General features: G+C 40.0%; 1 pseudogene; it reads left to right on the plus strand.

Annotated features, from left to right (window-relative positions):
* The window catches only part of LOC113632247 (poly(A) polymerase alpha-like), a 116,172-nt pseudogene extending 101,142 nt beyond the window's left edge, over nt 1-15,030 (plus strand).
* Nucleotides 15,031-16,348: the final 1,318 nt, after the last annotated feature.

Below are 16,348 nucleotides of genomic sequence, written 5' to 3' on the forward strand. Positions count from 1 at the left end.
GATTATTCTTGGATACCTGACAATATCTAAGTAAGCATAGTTTGTTGTGGGGTTTTTCTTTTTAATAAATTTATCTTATTTATTTTATTTTTGGCTGTGCTGGGTCTTCGTTGCTGCGCGCGGGCTTTCTCTAGTTGTGGCGAGCGGGGGCTACGGGGGCTACTCTTCGTTGCAGTGTGCAGGTTTCTCATCGCGGTGGCTTCTCTTGTTGTGGAGCACGGGCTCTAGGCACGCGGGCTTCAGTAATTGTGGCACGCAGGCTCAGGAGCTGTGGCTCGCGGGCTTAGTTGCTCCACGGCATGTGGGATCTTCCCACACCAGGGCTCGAACCTGTGTCCCTTGTATTGGCAGGCGGATTCTTAACCACTGCGCCACCAGGGAAGCCCCGTAATCATAGTTTTAATATATGTGCTTTTGTTTCTTTTTCTTGCACACTGCAGAGGCTACACCTCTGAGCTCTGTTAACAAATGTGTTAGTTTTTAAGAAGGTATAAAAGGTATAAAAAGAAGGTATAAAAAGGTGTGTGTAGTTATAAAATATGTGTGTGCTCATAGGTTTTGTGGTCTGCTAAAAGGCTTGTGTATCACAAACAGTTCACATTGAACTACCTCCAAATTTTTTCTGATTAATAGAAGTTAGTTACTTTGGTTAAAAACTGTGTTGTTGAAGGTGTACTAGAACAATTATGTACAAATGTGAAAGTAAGAAAATGGGCTGTGTGTGAGTTTTTTCCCAAAGGAAAAAGAGAGCGGCTTTGTCTTAAAGTACAGTGTCTTGTTTCAGAACATGGAAGGGAATAATGAAAGAAAACTTAAATGGATATAGAAAGTCATAGAAGGTTACAGAGAGTAAACTCCATTTGCTTTGGCTTCGAATACCTGCAAACAATGAGTCTGAAAAGAAGAAATGAAATGTGTAAAAGGAAAACCAGCGAAGTATGCTTAGTTTGATGCATTAATTCAAAATATAATGCTTTCATGAAAGATTATAATTGGGTTTTCTCTCTGTTAAAATGAAAAATTCTTCTCAGAGTAATTAGTTTGCTCTTAATAAGAGGTAGTATAAAGATATTCTTCACATTTTCTGTTACCAGCCCAGGTAACAGAAATTCTGTATCTCAGCAGAATAACATTCTGTGTGCTTTGTGCTGAATTTTTATGCCCTTACTTATTTTCTAAAGCAAACAACAGTAACAGGAAACTTAGAAGATAGACAATAGAAATTATACAATCTGAAGAAGATAGAGAATAAAAGATTGAAAAACAAAAGTGAACAGAGCTTAAAGAACTTGGGGAACGCTACTGAAATGTCTAATATATGTGTAATTGGAGATGCAGACAATGACGGACAGAAGTTGACTTTCTGGATTAATAGCTGCTCACCACTGCAGGGCTCTAGATTTGTTGACCATATTCCAGAGAGGTTTATATGTGCATATTAACATTCCTGGTTGCATCAATGTAAATGAACAGAACAATACACGACGTAATAAAACCTTTTTGTGATCAAGAATAATCTTTGGAGTTAATTATTATCATGGGGGGGGTTGTAATTTGTTAAGAAAAATGATCCAAAACTTGAAAACAAAGCAAAAGGATGACAGCTTATCTTTTCAATATCATACTGTGGCATCCTCTAATATGTCTGCCCAACATCTATTTAATTCTCTACAAGAATGTACTTTTGCTTGACTTACTATTTACCATTGACTATAACCCAGACTCTGAGGTCACATTCTAATCTATAGACTTTTATCAAGCAGGGATACAAATGATTTCTTTGATATGTGCTCCCTTTCCATTTGTACAAGTCATAATTTTAATTTTTTGAAACATCTGACAGGATGAAATCACTGAAATTCAGTTTTTGAAAAGTCAAATGATTGCATATGAAGCTTTGGTTGTAGGCAGAGATTGACACAGAATCTTCTCCAAAGAGTTATTTTTGTGTGTTTGTTTTTAGGGGATGACCGCTGTAGCCTTAGACACTTTAGTGTGATTTCATGAGGCAAACAAAACCGAGATGGATGAACTTAAATGCTGCTTTAAAAATCATTAAAAACCATCCTAAAATCAATTCAAAAATTGACCAGAAGCCACTGCACTTTGCTCCAAAGAGAAATAACATGCTGAGCAAGCAATGCAAATGCGCCTCACTCTTCTCCAGACTGAAGTAACCTGCTGGGCCAGCATGGTGACAGCTACAATGGCAGTCAAGTCAAAAACAGCAAAACCTGCTGAATGACAGCCAAAAGATGGACATTTCATTTACTCTGTTGTTAGTAACTATATTAGTATAAGTTTCTAGGAAAAGCATAACGGCAGAATGTAGCAAAAAACTTTTTGAAATATGCTCTAGAAAGCCATCTCAAAAATAAAAGAAATGCCATAAATTCCCAAAAGATAAGATAATCAGGTTTTTCATATCATCTGATATTTTTGATCAAGAGAGCTAAACTTAACTCAATCAGAAGTTTTGACTTCAAAGGAAGGCAGTAGCCCTGGAAATAGATGCAGCAGCTGTTTTCCCACAGAAGATGAGGCTTCTTTACACAATGCTCCAAGTATTTTCCTAAAGTCACCAGAATCTGTTCCTCTAAGTTCATATAAACACACTGAGTTCTTGCTGTAATGGTATCTCTGGGGCCCTCACTCTGTGCTGTTAGATGAATTTTTTTTAAAGTATTTTCTGCTATCTCCAAAAATTAAACAGGTTTAGTTGGGCTCAGTAAATAAGTACAATCATTTCCTTCTCCCCTCCCCCCTCAAAAAAAACAAAAAACAAAACTGAAACAAGTAAATTTCCAGAATATACCATGTAATAATGAGAGAAGACTGCTAATGAAGATGAGATGCATACCTTGAAAATACTCTGAGAGAATGGAACAGCAAATACCCTTAAAATCTGATATTTTTGAAAATTTTTATGTGTTTGCTTTTTTCTATTTGGGCTCGAGATTACTACTTCAAGAAGCTTATATTGGCAATGCGATGACAGTTATGAAGTGGAAAAGAAATGGAAAGAGGGTAACATTTCAAGTTTTGTTGTTGTTTTTTTCTCACAAAGTCCATGGAGAAAAGTAAAGACAAGAGGAGAAAAATAAAGCATTAATTAGAGGACATAGCTTTGAACAAACTTGGGGAAAAAATTACATGTTTTTTTGTTTGGGTGTTTTGTTTCGTTGCGTTTTGTTTTTATATGTGTGCTATGCAGTGAGCTCTGTGGTACAGGATCTATTCGGTCTCCCCAACTCTTAACACTGTAGTACCAAGAATTTGGTAGACATTCCATGAATATTTGTTAAGGACATGATAAAATCAAATGATTAATGAGCTATTAAAAACCGCTGTGATGATTGCCATTATTTATAAATCAGATTTCGGTTAAGGCTACATATGAAGAAGTGTTTCCGGCCAGAGCTCCTCAAACTTTAACATTCATACGAATCAGCCAGATATCTTGTAGAAAGGCAGATTCTGACTCAGTAGTTTAGGGTGGGGCTGAAGAGTCTGCATTTCTAACAAGTTCTTAGGTGATGCTACTGCTGCTGATTCATGGACCACATTCTGAGAACTAAGGTTCTGGACAATCTGATGGCTCTGTGTCAATAGGGAGGCTCCAAAGTAGGGCGTCAATGAGAAGTGTTGGGCACCTGGACAGCAAGGAAAGAGGAAGGCTTGGGCCAAGCTGGTGTGGCAATAGTGGGAGGGGAGATGACCATCCAACAAGTGTGTGTACTGCCCCTTTCTTGCTCTACAAAATGAAAGCTTTTATCTCCTGCTTGAAAAAAAAAATGTTTCAAGACTCAGCAAGAAAGTGAGAGAAGGGAACAGAGACTGGCTCCTTACCCGTGAAATCATATTCTGACCATCCATGTGGCTTTATGAGGCCAAGTGAGAAGGGCTGTGAAAGACCAGTCTCCTCCCCTTATGGCACCTTCTCAAGGGTCCTCATTTCCTGGCGGAGAGAACTTGGCTACAACCACAGGAGACCTATTCCCCAAGGACTCTGAAGCGTGGAGGAGAATGCTCTGGCATCACTGGCCTCTCGAGCAGTTTTCACCAATTAGCTGCCCCTTTCCCTCTCTCCTTCTGCCCAGTCCTTGACTCTAATTCCTCCCCCTCTGCTCCAAGACTCACAAATACTGAGGATACCAAGATGATTCACCCTGCTCCTGCCCTCTCCCCTATGCCTAGTCAGCCATCAGCCTCCATCATGGCCATCGTACTCACGGAGGTCATGATGCACTCAATGAGACTGTCCCTTTACTGAAAATATTGTTTAAGGGTCAGAGTGACCGAATGTATTCACCTACATTTCTGGCCCAGAGGTTACATGAATCTCTCATTTTAGTCCCTGACCTTATCTTTTGAGCTCAAGTTTTCTACAACACACACAGAAAAAGAACAGAATTCAAGGTATGGAGAAAAAACATGGTTATTTTCTGTTGCTCACTCTTCACCAGAGCTGCAATGTGTAATTGTTTCCTGACTCCCCTCTTATTACAGTGATGGTCCTGGGCTGGTGCCCCGCAGTGCCAATCAAGAGGCAGTAGGATGATGGAAGTAGGAAGCTGGATGCTGCTGGGCGGCCACTCTCAGGGCAACCACGTGGCACAGCTCCAGGGGCTTAATTAACTTAGATGCAATGTGAAAGGCATCCTCTGGAGTGGTGTGATTCTGCAGCCCTGGAAGGGACTCTTGAGAGAAGATGACCCACAGGAGGAAACTGGGGGGAGGGGGTGTACAGGTGGGCCAAGAAAGGTAAGTGAATTTCAGCTCTCAGGAATTTTTCTCTAGAACATTTCTCTTTAACTCTATATGGGTATATATACAGTAACAATGATGATTAAAACATATATTGCCTCAGGAAAGTATCGGTGCCATTCGTTGACTGCCAGATCCTCTCCCTGGCTTTGTAACAGAAACACAAACTATTGTCTCTTGTGTAAACTACTGAGCATTCATTTCTAATGCTCATGCTTTACAATAAGGACTATGCATAACACTAAATGTGTCAGTGGATACTATTGGGAGGCTTAATTTTATTTCAACAATAACCTACAGATTTTATTGTAGTTGGTATGTTTCCAATCCTGAATTCAACAAGTAAAAAAGGAAAAATGAGTAAAATTATCAACAAGAAATGTATGACAAAGTAAATGGGTCACCTATAACACAATCTATCCAAAGAGAAAAACTAAATGAGTAGTTGTGTTTCAAGAGAAACAAAAGACCAATCATGACTGACACGTGTCATTTTAACGCAAAATAAACAGTGTTAAATGCTTGCAATTTTAAATGCAACGTTAGAAGCCCTTGTGCTTAATCCCATTTAATCCTAGCAACAATCCTATAAAATTGGTACACTACTGTCTCCATTTTACCCCTAAACAAAGTGAAGCACAAAGGGGATCAGTAACTCACTGCAGGCCGTGCAGTTGGTAAGGGGCAGGACTGAAATTCAAGCCCAGGCAGGCTTGCTGCAGAGCCCAAGATTTTGCCACTAAGATGTACAAAGTCCCTAGAACCAGCAAGCCACATTTGTTCCTCTGTACCTGACACTGGGCTGAGTGTTTTACATATATTATCTAAAGTATTAACATAAATCCGTGGCATATTCAGTTCTACTTCGGCTAGTCTGCAAAAAGAAAGAATGTCAGTAAGCCTAATGCAAGCCCAAAAGAGGAAGAATTCCTTAAAGTTTATCCAGGATTGTTCAGGGGAGGCAGTACTCTGGCCAAATAGTTTGAGCACTTCAAATAACTTAGCCATAGGAGGGGTATTTCAGATCAAGATCATCCAAACAACACCTCTTGTTCTGATACAATAATTACCAGACCTTCTGGTTATACATTGTTTCTTAGGTTTTCTTTTTTCCCCTACAAGGAGAGAATGGAAGAACCACTGGCATCCTCCACAGCTTTCTCACAGTAAATTAACGAACTGGCATTCTGGTTTATACATCACTGTTTGTGAGCTGGGACACATCAAGCCTGTCTGCTTGACTAAACTATCAAAGCTGAGTTCTTTGATCTTTTATATCAAAGACCACACCAAAGTTCTGTCATTTGGAGAATCCGCTGGTGAAGTAGCAGACCTCCTGGCCTTTCAAGAGGATGTAACTATTTTGTGCCTAACTAAATGTATGTGTGCTCATTTTTTTTTTCATGCATTGTTTCTTCAGTCACACACAATTTTTAAAACTAGGGGAAACATATCTCTTGACTATGAATTAGTTGCCGTGAATTCTAAAGTACACAATTCCCTTGCAAGACATTTGGTCCTATCCAAAAAGTCCATAATACATTAGGTCCATAAGACACATGGTCCACACCAAAAGCTCCTTGAAATTTGGTCCAATCCAAAACGTCCATGAGCACATTTGGTCCATGCCAAATGGTTTTAGACAGAACCAAATATCCAAAAATTTTTGGCATGGACCAAATGTCTGCTAACCATACAATTCAACAAGAAGATGAAAAAAAAGTAGAAGGGGAGAAATAACCATCGATGAATAACCAGTGGTAGTACTATTTGGGGAGAATGACTTTAAACCAAAATTATTCATGTTCCCAGTAGAAGAAGCTGTATAGAAATATAAACCAAAGTCACACAAAATGAAGGCTACATAAAAGCCTTAGAGAAAGTCAGAGTTCTTTGGTCTATTCCTAATTTCCAGAAAATACGTTTACAAATGGTCAGGCAACTGAGCATCTGAGATCTAATTGTGTCACATCTAACAAACTGGTTTGATGTTCTCCTTTTAGAAAAGCAGATGGAGTCGTCTAAGACTATGAGAAACCCCTGAAGAAAGATGTGACAGTCTGAGGAACAGACTTAAACTAATGTTTAAAAAATAAATGCTTTCGTGAATTAGCAAGGATTTTGCAATCCAGATCTAAATGAGATTTTCATCATTCTGTAAACAATGCCGCAGTAATTTTCTGGTTTTCAAGAAGAAAAAAGGACAAGAATTTAAGAAGTTAAATAAAGAGCAATTGATGGGAAGGAATTCAGCACGAAGGCAACATCAAGGAAAATGGCTTTAGATAGCTTTTCTTCTATTAAAAATGTCTTTAAAATACAGGGCAATGCAGAGAATAATATAATAAACACTTATGCATCTACTACATAGTTTTAATAAACGCTCATATTTTGTCACACTTGCTTCAAGTCACTTTTGAGAGAAATAAAACCTTATAAATACAGTTGAAGTTCCCTCTATTCCCCTTCCTGCCTCCCCTCTTTATTACAAAACTCACTGTTATGAGTTTTGATGTGTACTACATCTATTGCATATGTATGCAGTATAAAAATAGATAGTACCCCAAACGCCCAGCCTATATTTAAGTAGATAACCAACAAGGACCTACTGTATAGCACAGGGAACTCTGCTCAATATTCTGTAATAACCTAAATGGGAAAAGAATTTGAAAAAGAATAGATATATGTATAACTGAATCACTTTGCTTTACACCTGAAACTAACACAACATTGTAAATCAGCTTTACTCCAACATAAAATAAAAATTTTTTTAAATAAAAAAATAGTACCGTATATACAAGTATATATATGAACTATATGTTGCATTAAAATACAGACTGGAAAAACACCAAACTTGTATATCTCATGTAATTCATATATCTCATGTACTTTCAAAATATATTCTTAAAATTGCTTTTAAACTGAGAAATTTCAGAGTTAGTTGACATGGCTAAAAACCAGTGGCCATTTCTTCTTGGAAAATAAGAAAAGAAACAAAATTTAGAGCAAGGACTTTGTTATAGTGAATTCTGAAAGCTATTTTATAAATTCTGAGAAGATACCAAGAATGAAAAGGGATTTCAAAGGTGGTGATGTGACCAAAAATTCTACAAAGAAGCTCACGTTTTATAAATTTGAAATTAGAAATGTGGCTTCCCTGGTGGCACAGTGGTTGAGAATCCACCTGCCAACGCAGGGGACACGGGTTCAAGCCCTGGTCCAGGAAGACCCCACATGACGCAAAGCAACTAAGCCCATGCGCCACAACTACTGAGCCTGCGCTCTAGAGCCCGTGAGCCACAACTACTGAGCCTGTGTGCTGCAACTACTGAATCCCGCGTGCCTAGAGCCCTTGCTCCGCAACGAGAAGCCACCACAATAAGAAGCCCACGCACCGCAACGAAGAGCAGCCCCTGCTCGCCGCAATTAGAGAAAGCCCACATGCAGCAACGAAGACCCAACACAGCCAAAAATAAATAAATTAAATAAATAAATTTTTTAAAAAAGAGAGAGAAAGAAATGAAACAAGTCCAAAACAGATTTCAACGGTGAACCCAGGTACTATAAAAGATTATGGTGGCTCATTGAATTCTCTTCCATGCATGCTAAGCTACTCTCTGGGAATAATTTACACAGCTTTGGAAATGACAATAACTCTTCAAACCTCTAGGGTACTGTTTAGTTAGTTATTACCTGATGTACTAAATTTTCTTAGCACCTAAATTATTCTCACAACATCAGCTATTCCCTGAGATTAAGTTATGGCCTCCATAAACCATACAGTTTTCTGATTACTTAAGTGTTCATGTGACTTTCAAATGTGCTCAACTTATTCACAGAAGTAATTTAGGCCACCTAGAAAATCCACCTAAACAAGTGAAATTCACTCTGATGCCACTGTGTCCATATGCTTAAAGACAACAGCATGAAGAAGGTCAACCTGATATATGCAAGCCTATTAAAGAGAGAATCTATTGACTGTACCACCAATCCAAATGGCCATTATGATTGGCAAGCAAAGTCAACTGAATAAAGAATGGTTCACTTATGGCTTTTATGTAGTCAGAGCTTTAGTAAGTTATAAATGCTCTATAAGTCTGGCTCGTGGTCAGACTTCCTGGGATCATTAACAGTCCCCTGATAATTTTATCAAAGAGAGAGGTATCGATCCCAGTATTTCAGCCAAATTCTAACTTACAGAATTATAGCCAACTCTTCCCAAATACCCTCAGATTAAGTGATATATTCTGCGAGGATAACCACCCCGCGCTTCTAATGTGCTTCTCCCAACCCACGCGTCTTTGGGAGGCCAAAACCAACTCCTGCTGGCCCAATTCAGTAGCACAGAAGACTTGACGGATTCACAGAAGCCTCCTCTCCCATCACATACTCAACAAAGAATGAACCTATTTTAATCCTTTTTTAGCAAGAAATGTGTTTTCATTCATTCCACTGGCAGGATCAACTGAACATGGCATGGACAGATACTTAATTTACAACCACCTGATTTCTCTACAGACCTTCCCAGGAGCAACTGAGAGAAGACAAAGTGTAAGGAGCAAAGTTGTGAGCTTCGACTCCTGCTGGAAAAAGAGAAAATCATCAGCCTAACTGTTATTCCCCTTGGAAATCAACATTAGCTTTACTGGTTCAGAAAACACCAAACAATTACATTATTTTAGCCAACTGAGAAATCTGATCATTACTTTTTCCCTACGAACACCTAGGGGAGATCATCTCTAAAGGGGTGTAAACTAACATGGAGTAAAGTGGTCCAGCAGGTGAGGAAACTGTGGTGTCCCACCAGTCTGCAGGATAACTTGGGATGAGAAACCATGGACTAGGTGATTTTTTTCAAACTCATTATATGTCTTATAATTTTGTCAACAGGAAACTAAATAATAGAGTATTTATTTGTTTGACTTCATTTGAAAACTCAGTTGATTCAATGAGAAAAAAATGAACTACCACGGTTTGGTAAAACATAGGTTTTAATCCCGTATGCATTAACAGGTTAACAGAGTTTTAGTTTTCATACGCTTGTTTTGTATCATGTTTCTATAGCTCAAGCTACCTATAAACTCTAGGGCGGGATTCTTCAGTAATAAAGATTAGAGGCATTGTTATTGTGGGAAATAATATAAATGACCACAGCTCAGAAGGCATTAATGCAATTTCTATGCATATAAACTATAGCATAGTTGGCTGTGAAACATAAATACATCTAGTTAACACATAAGCACATTTTGAGGGTCTAAAAAATCATCTTTTCTCTTTTTAGGCAATACTGACACTCATTAGCACCTTTGCATATCATTTCATGCGATTTAATTTTCTTATTTATAAAACCGTTTCCAGGTGTGATTATTGTTCATCCATCACAAGATATATTTTTTAAAATAAAAACTGACAGCATTCACTTCCAAAATTTATATATGCTGCTAGAATGTTCTAATTATACAACAAAGGGATTTTGTTAATGTAATTTTTTTGGTGTTTGGTTATACTCTCTAAAATGTTTGCAAAGTTAAAAAAATTAAACTCCAAAGTCCAGGTACTTTCCATTAACACTATTCACAATTTCTTTGTGGATTATAACTATATAACCCAAGGTGATGTCTGGGTTATAATTCTTTCTCAAGCTCCTTTTCTTATTTCTCAAGTTTATAATTCTTTCTCAAGTTCCTTTTCTTATTCTGCATAACCAGAAACCCCAAAGACAGGGAGAAATAGCATCTTCGATATAACTGTGGGCTCACTGTTAGCAGAGCAAACTGTGACAGCAGAGTCTGAAAGAATTACTTCAGAAGGAGGGTCCTGAAAGTGAGAAAACTCAGGAAACTTTCAGACAGCCTTTATCGATTTGTGAATCCAGACAACAAAAGTACAACAAGCTATCCCCAGTGCTAAAGAACTCCAGAAAGGTGTCCCACTTTAGGTTAAGATACAGGTGCAATCATTCATTCATTCAATATTTACTGAATACCTATTAGGTAAGGTACTAGGTAGCAGTGATCCAAGGATGAAAAGGATGGGTCTCTCTGCTCCAGTCTAGTGGGGGAGACAGATGTACAAGGGATTTGCCTGTGGTGGTTAACATTGGGTGTGGTAGATGAGCTCATCCTGGGAATGATGGGTATTCCGGGTAACAGTCAGGCCTGCTCTGAAGGAATATCAACGTTAAAGAACAATCAAGAGCAAAAGACACTAGCCTCTGGGCTCCTCTTGCGACTGAGCATCAGAGTCTGCCGGCAGAGACCCTGTAGTCTCTGGCTTAGAAATTCTCCCCCTTGCGTTATGAGACCATGAGTTCCTAGAGGACACCCCCAAACAAAGGGGCCTGGTGGGCCTTTCTGCCTACTGCGTTGTTTATTTATCCTTTCTCATAATTAAACCTTCTTCTAGTCCTACAAGGTAATATTTGCAAATGGAGAACACCTGGCTATCCAACATGATGAATTTTCCAGGCTTCTGGGGAAAGAGCTGTTCAAGCCAAAAGAAATCTAACATGTCCCCAGAAAGGAACCCAAGCCCTTCACAATATGAATACACAGGCGCAAGGGTTAAACGTATAATGTATATTCAGCACAGAGAAAGCATGAATATTGTGTGTGTGTGTGTGTGTGTGTGCGCGTGTGTGTGTGTAACCATAGAATTCTAAGCTTGTAGGTTGTGCTTTACATCTATATCATATGTTATCCAGATACCAGTTGTATATTATAAGCTGCATATGCAATACCATATGGACACCATAAAATATCACATGTGGTGTCAGGATCATTTTACATTTAGTGCATGATTAAAATGTCATATTATATACCTATCTTTTCTGTGTGTACATGGATTTGTCTCACAAATTGCTTTTATTATCAAATTCAGATATCAATCAAAGTCAAAGTCTCTTTATTGAGATTTAATAAAAAGCAATATGGAAACGTGAATACAGTTTCGTTTTTTTCCCCTAGATTTTTCTGCCATGCAGCATTTAACACTGGTGCAGCTGTCAATACCCATTCATCTGCTATCGGGCAGCTTTTTCCTTTCACTCACTGTGACATTTTTAAAGTGGCAAAAAAAAAGAGCTTAAAACAGCATATTTGTCACTTTTTTCTTTCTAGTGACCTTTTAAGCACTAGGAAAAATTACCCTATATGTACTAAACGCTTTAATCATTCCACATACATTTCACAATAGTGCTTTCTATAGGGGTATCCTTTAATTAAGTTTAAGAAATTTACATTGTACTTACTGCTGTTCATTTAATTATTCAAAAATTTAAACATAAGAAAACCTCATAGCTCTTAGCTATGGCAACCGTGTGATGTAACTGTAATCTATATTAAGAATCATTTTTCATAAGGAGAATTTCAGAAATAACTTGTACATACCCTCGGCTTCCAGCCTTTAAGTCCTGATAAATTGCTACATGAAGTACTTTTCTTCAGTATTTAAGAAATTTAAGAATTTAAATTTAAATCTAGTGAAGAAAAACAAACTGTCTTCATGTTTCCATATTGCTTTTTATTAAATTTAATAAAAATTAAGAAATTTAAGGAAAAAGATATGTGGATGGTGAGACATCACAGTGAACACTTGGAGGAGGAAGATGTTAAGACTGAGTCTCAACCCTATTTTGGATCAGCTGTGAGACCTTGAGGGAGTCACTGTGTATCTCTGATGGCACCTGGTATCTCATCGTGTGCAAAATAAGATACTGATAGCCACTTCCCTCCATCACAATGTGATTGTGGGGACCAAATTAGCAAGTATCTGTGAATATGCCCTGAAATCTATAAAAAATGAAGAGTAACATGATTTTTAGTTCAAAAACAGATATTCTCTGTTTTAGAAGCTGGAGTAATTTAAAATTCTTGTAACACACCAGAAAGAAGTCAAAGGGTTAAAACAAGCTAAAATATCGACATTGGCAGTACATTATTTTAAAGTTAGTGTCCTTTCTAAAAGCAGAAACAGGGCTTCCCTGGTGGCGCAGTGGTTGGGAGTCCGCCTGCAGATACAGGGCACATGGGTTCGTGCCCCGGTCCAGGAAGATCCCACATGCCGCGGAGCGGCTGGGCCCGTGGGCCATGGCTACTGAGCCTGCGCGTCCAGAGCCTGTGCTCCGCAACGGGAGAGGCCACAACAGTGAGAGGCCCGCGTACCGCAAAAAAAAAAATCAAAAAAAAAACAGAAATACTGCTGTACCTGCTATATAATGGCATTAAAAACTGCAAAGACTAGTGGCGCAGTGGTTGAGGGTCCGCCTGCCGATGCAGGGGGCACGAGTTCGTGCCCCGGTCCGGGAGGATCCCGCATGCCGCGGAGTGGCTGGGCCCGTGAGCCACGGCCGCTGAGCCTGCGCGTCCGGGGCCTGTGCTCCGCGGCGGGAGGGGCCGCAACAGTGAGAGGCCCGCGTACCACAAAAAAAAAAAAAAAAAACTGCAAAGAGTAATAATTCTGGATTGCCCATTTAGTCTCATTTTTATTCTTTTCACTCTTACTATGATTGGCGTGTCTTTAAAAGTGAACAGGTCTCACCGACATAGAAAACAAACTTATGGTTACCAAAGGGGAAAGGTGGGGAGGGATAAATTAGGAGTTTGGGATTAACATAAACACACAACTGTATATAAAATAGATAACCAACAATGACCTACTATATAACACAGGGAACTATAACCAACGCTTTGTAATGACCTATAAGGGAAACGAATCTGAAAAAATAAGATATATATATATGTATAACTGAATCACTTTGCTGAAACACAACACTGCAAATCAACTATATTCCAATTTAAAAAAAAAAGGAAGTGAACAGGTCTTTCTCCTACCCTCGCTACTCTGTGACCCTGATAATCCAAAGTGAATGGGCTGAGCACCCTAGGACAGAATATCTACGTCACCACTTAGCAGTCAGTCACCAAGAGTAACCTAGCTTCTCAAAGCGTGTCTCTGAAAAAGAGAACGTAATACCTATCCCAGAAGGTTCTTTGGAGTCATAAATAATGTATATTCAGGGTCTGGTATACGATAAGCTCTGCAGAAATGGTATTTATCACTGTTTTTCTGGCAAGAAATCTCTTAACCGCACTTGGCTCTATCGGTAACGTGGAGGACTTACTGATTTTGAAGTTCATCAAGAATCCAGCCAGGGTTCTAGAACGTTGCTGTGGTAGCGCTCCGGCGCCACGTGAGGACCAAGGGGAAGGAGGAGAAGCAGTGAAGGCGGCAGGGGCTGAGGTGGGAGCGGGCGCGGGGGTGGGCACGGACCCGGGGCTGAGGCGCGGACGCGGGGCTGAGGCGCGGACCCGGGGCTGAGGCGCTGACGCGGGGCTGAGGCCCGCCCCCCTCTCCCTTCCGCCTCAGTGGCCACGCCCAGGGCGGAAGTGGCCGCCGTACTACGCGTCGATCATGGCGAGCGCAGCCGCGGCAGAAGCACCATGGCGTCATCTGTCCCATCAGTTTAGCATCCCCCAAGGCATCTGACCGCCTACTTACACAGAAACTAATTGCCACTCAAGTCCTTTGGGGGTTTTGGGAGAGGAAGAGAGCCGCAGTGCAGGATTTTCATTTGGGGAAAATTAAATAACCTGGTAAGAGTTATTTACGTTTGGATCTGATAGATGAGGAGTACCTACGAAAGGTACCGATACGGATGCGTTGTATGTTGCCCCAAGACATGATGATCGAAGCGACTTTTCCACCTCATTCTATGATAAGTTGAGATTACAGTGAGAAGTAAAAGATGTAAGAGCTGTCGAACAGGCATTTGTAATAAGTTATCAAGCTGTGTTTTCATGGGATAGAGATTGATATTTTGTTTGCCAGATGAGCACTGCAGACTTTTCCAGAAGACTTGGACTTAAGAGATGACAGTCTGCTTAAAACTTTAGATGCAAGATACATAAGAAATCTTAACGTTGCAGGGTAACTGATGAAATTTTACATCTAGTACTAAACATAGACAACTTCAGGTTAACCCTGAGATCTATCAAACTGTGAGCTAAATGCCACATCTATTCCAATATATTAGGTTTCCTCTGTGGTGTTTCTTGGGCTATGCTAGTAGCAAGAACTTGCCAGCTTTATCCAAATGCAATAGCATCAACTCCTGTACATAAATTTTTCTTGGTATTTTCTAAATGGGAATGGCAAAAGCCAGTCCTATTGAAACAACCTGAAGAATGCAATCTTAATTTGCCTGTATGGGACCCAAGGGTTAGTGTATTATTTTTTCCCCTAGAAATTCACACTGTGCAATAACAAATAAAAATCATCTGCAGGGCTTCCCTGGTGGCGCAGTGGTTGGGAGTCTGCCTGCCAATGCAGGGGACACGGGTTCGAGCCCTGGTTCGGGAGGATCCCACATGCCGTGGAGCAACAAAGTCTGTACGCCACAACTACTGAGCCTGCACTCTAGAGCCTGTGCGCCACAACTACTGAAGCCCGTGTACCTAGAGCCTGTGCTCCACAACAGGAGAAGCACCACAATGAGAAGCCTGTGCACTGCAGCGAAGAGTAGCCCTCACTCACCACAACTAGAGAAATCCGTGTGCAGCAACGAAGACCCAACACAGCCAAAAATATACATAAATAAATAAATAAATAATTTTTTAAAAAAATCATCTGCAAAAACTTCAGGGAGACTTCCCATCCTGTTACCTATGAGTGGACATTACACTTTCTTTCAGTCTCAACTATAATTGCCCTCTGAAGTGAGAAGTGTAATTATGTACCCTGTGAACTACATTTAATTGTACATAATTTGTAATATCAAGGTCACTAACTTTTTAATTCAGTCTATACAGAACTACCTTGTAAGTAAAAGTTGTGTGGGCATTTGTGCTTAAAAAATAATGATAAAAAGATACTTAAAAAAAAAAAAATCCAGCCAGGAATCAAGATGCAGTTCTCAGACTCCCTTGGTGGCGCAATGGTTAAGAATCTGCCTGCCAATGCAGGAGACATGGATTTGCGCTCTGGGCCAGGAAGAGCCCATATGCCGCGGAGCAACTAAGCCCGTGCACCACAACTACTGAGCCCACGTGCCACAACTACTGAAGCCTGTGCACCTAGATCCCATGCTCCGCAACAAGAGAAGCCACCGCAACGAGAAGCCCGTGCACCTCAACGAAGAGTAGCCCCCGCTCGCCACAACTAGGGAAAGCCCACACACAGCAATGAAGACCCAACACAGCCACAAATAAAAATAAATAAATAATTATTTTAAAAAGAGATGCAGTTCTCCCCATCCTTCAAGTAGTCCTCTTGAAGGCCTCCTCATTGGCTTTGTCATCCTGGTAAAGCAAGGGCTGGGAAGGACAGCCCTCCCCTCAAGGCCAAGGATCACTGTTAGTTTGCAACCTCAGGAATTTGGTTGGTTACCTGGGTGAAATTTAAAATTGGCCCCCCTACCCAGAGGAGAGACCAATGAAACAGGCAGACCACTCCAGATTGGTAGGTGGCAGGTGTAATCAGCAAGGGAGATTACTTAGGAGGCTTGTCTTGGGACCACAAGATGAGTAGGTCTCTGCACCTGCTGGCGGGAATCTTAAAAATGTATATAGAGGCCTTAATTATG

The sequence above is a fragment of the Aethalodelphis obliquidens genome, unplaced genomic scaffold (genome assembly GCF_003676395.1).
Source record: "Aethalodelphis obliquidens isolate GAN/ISIS:26980383/991018 unplaced genomic scaffold, ASM367639v1 scaffold36, whole genome shotgun sequence".
NCBI classification, from domain to species: Eukaryota; Metazoa; Chordata; class Mammalia; order Artiodactyla; family Delphinidae; genus Aethalodelphis; species Aethalodelphis obliquidens.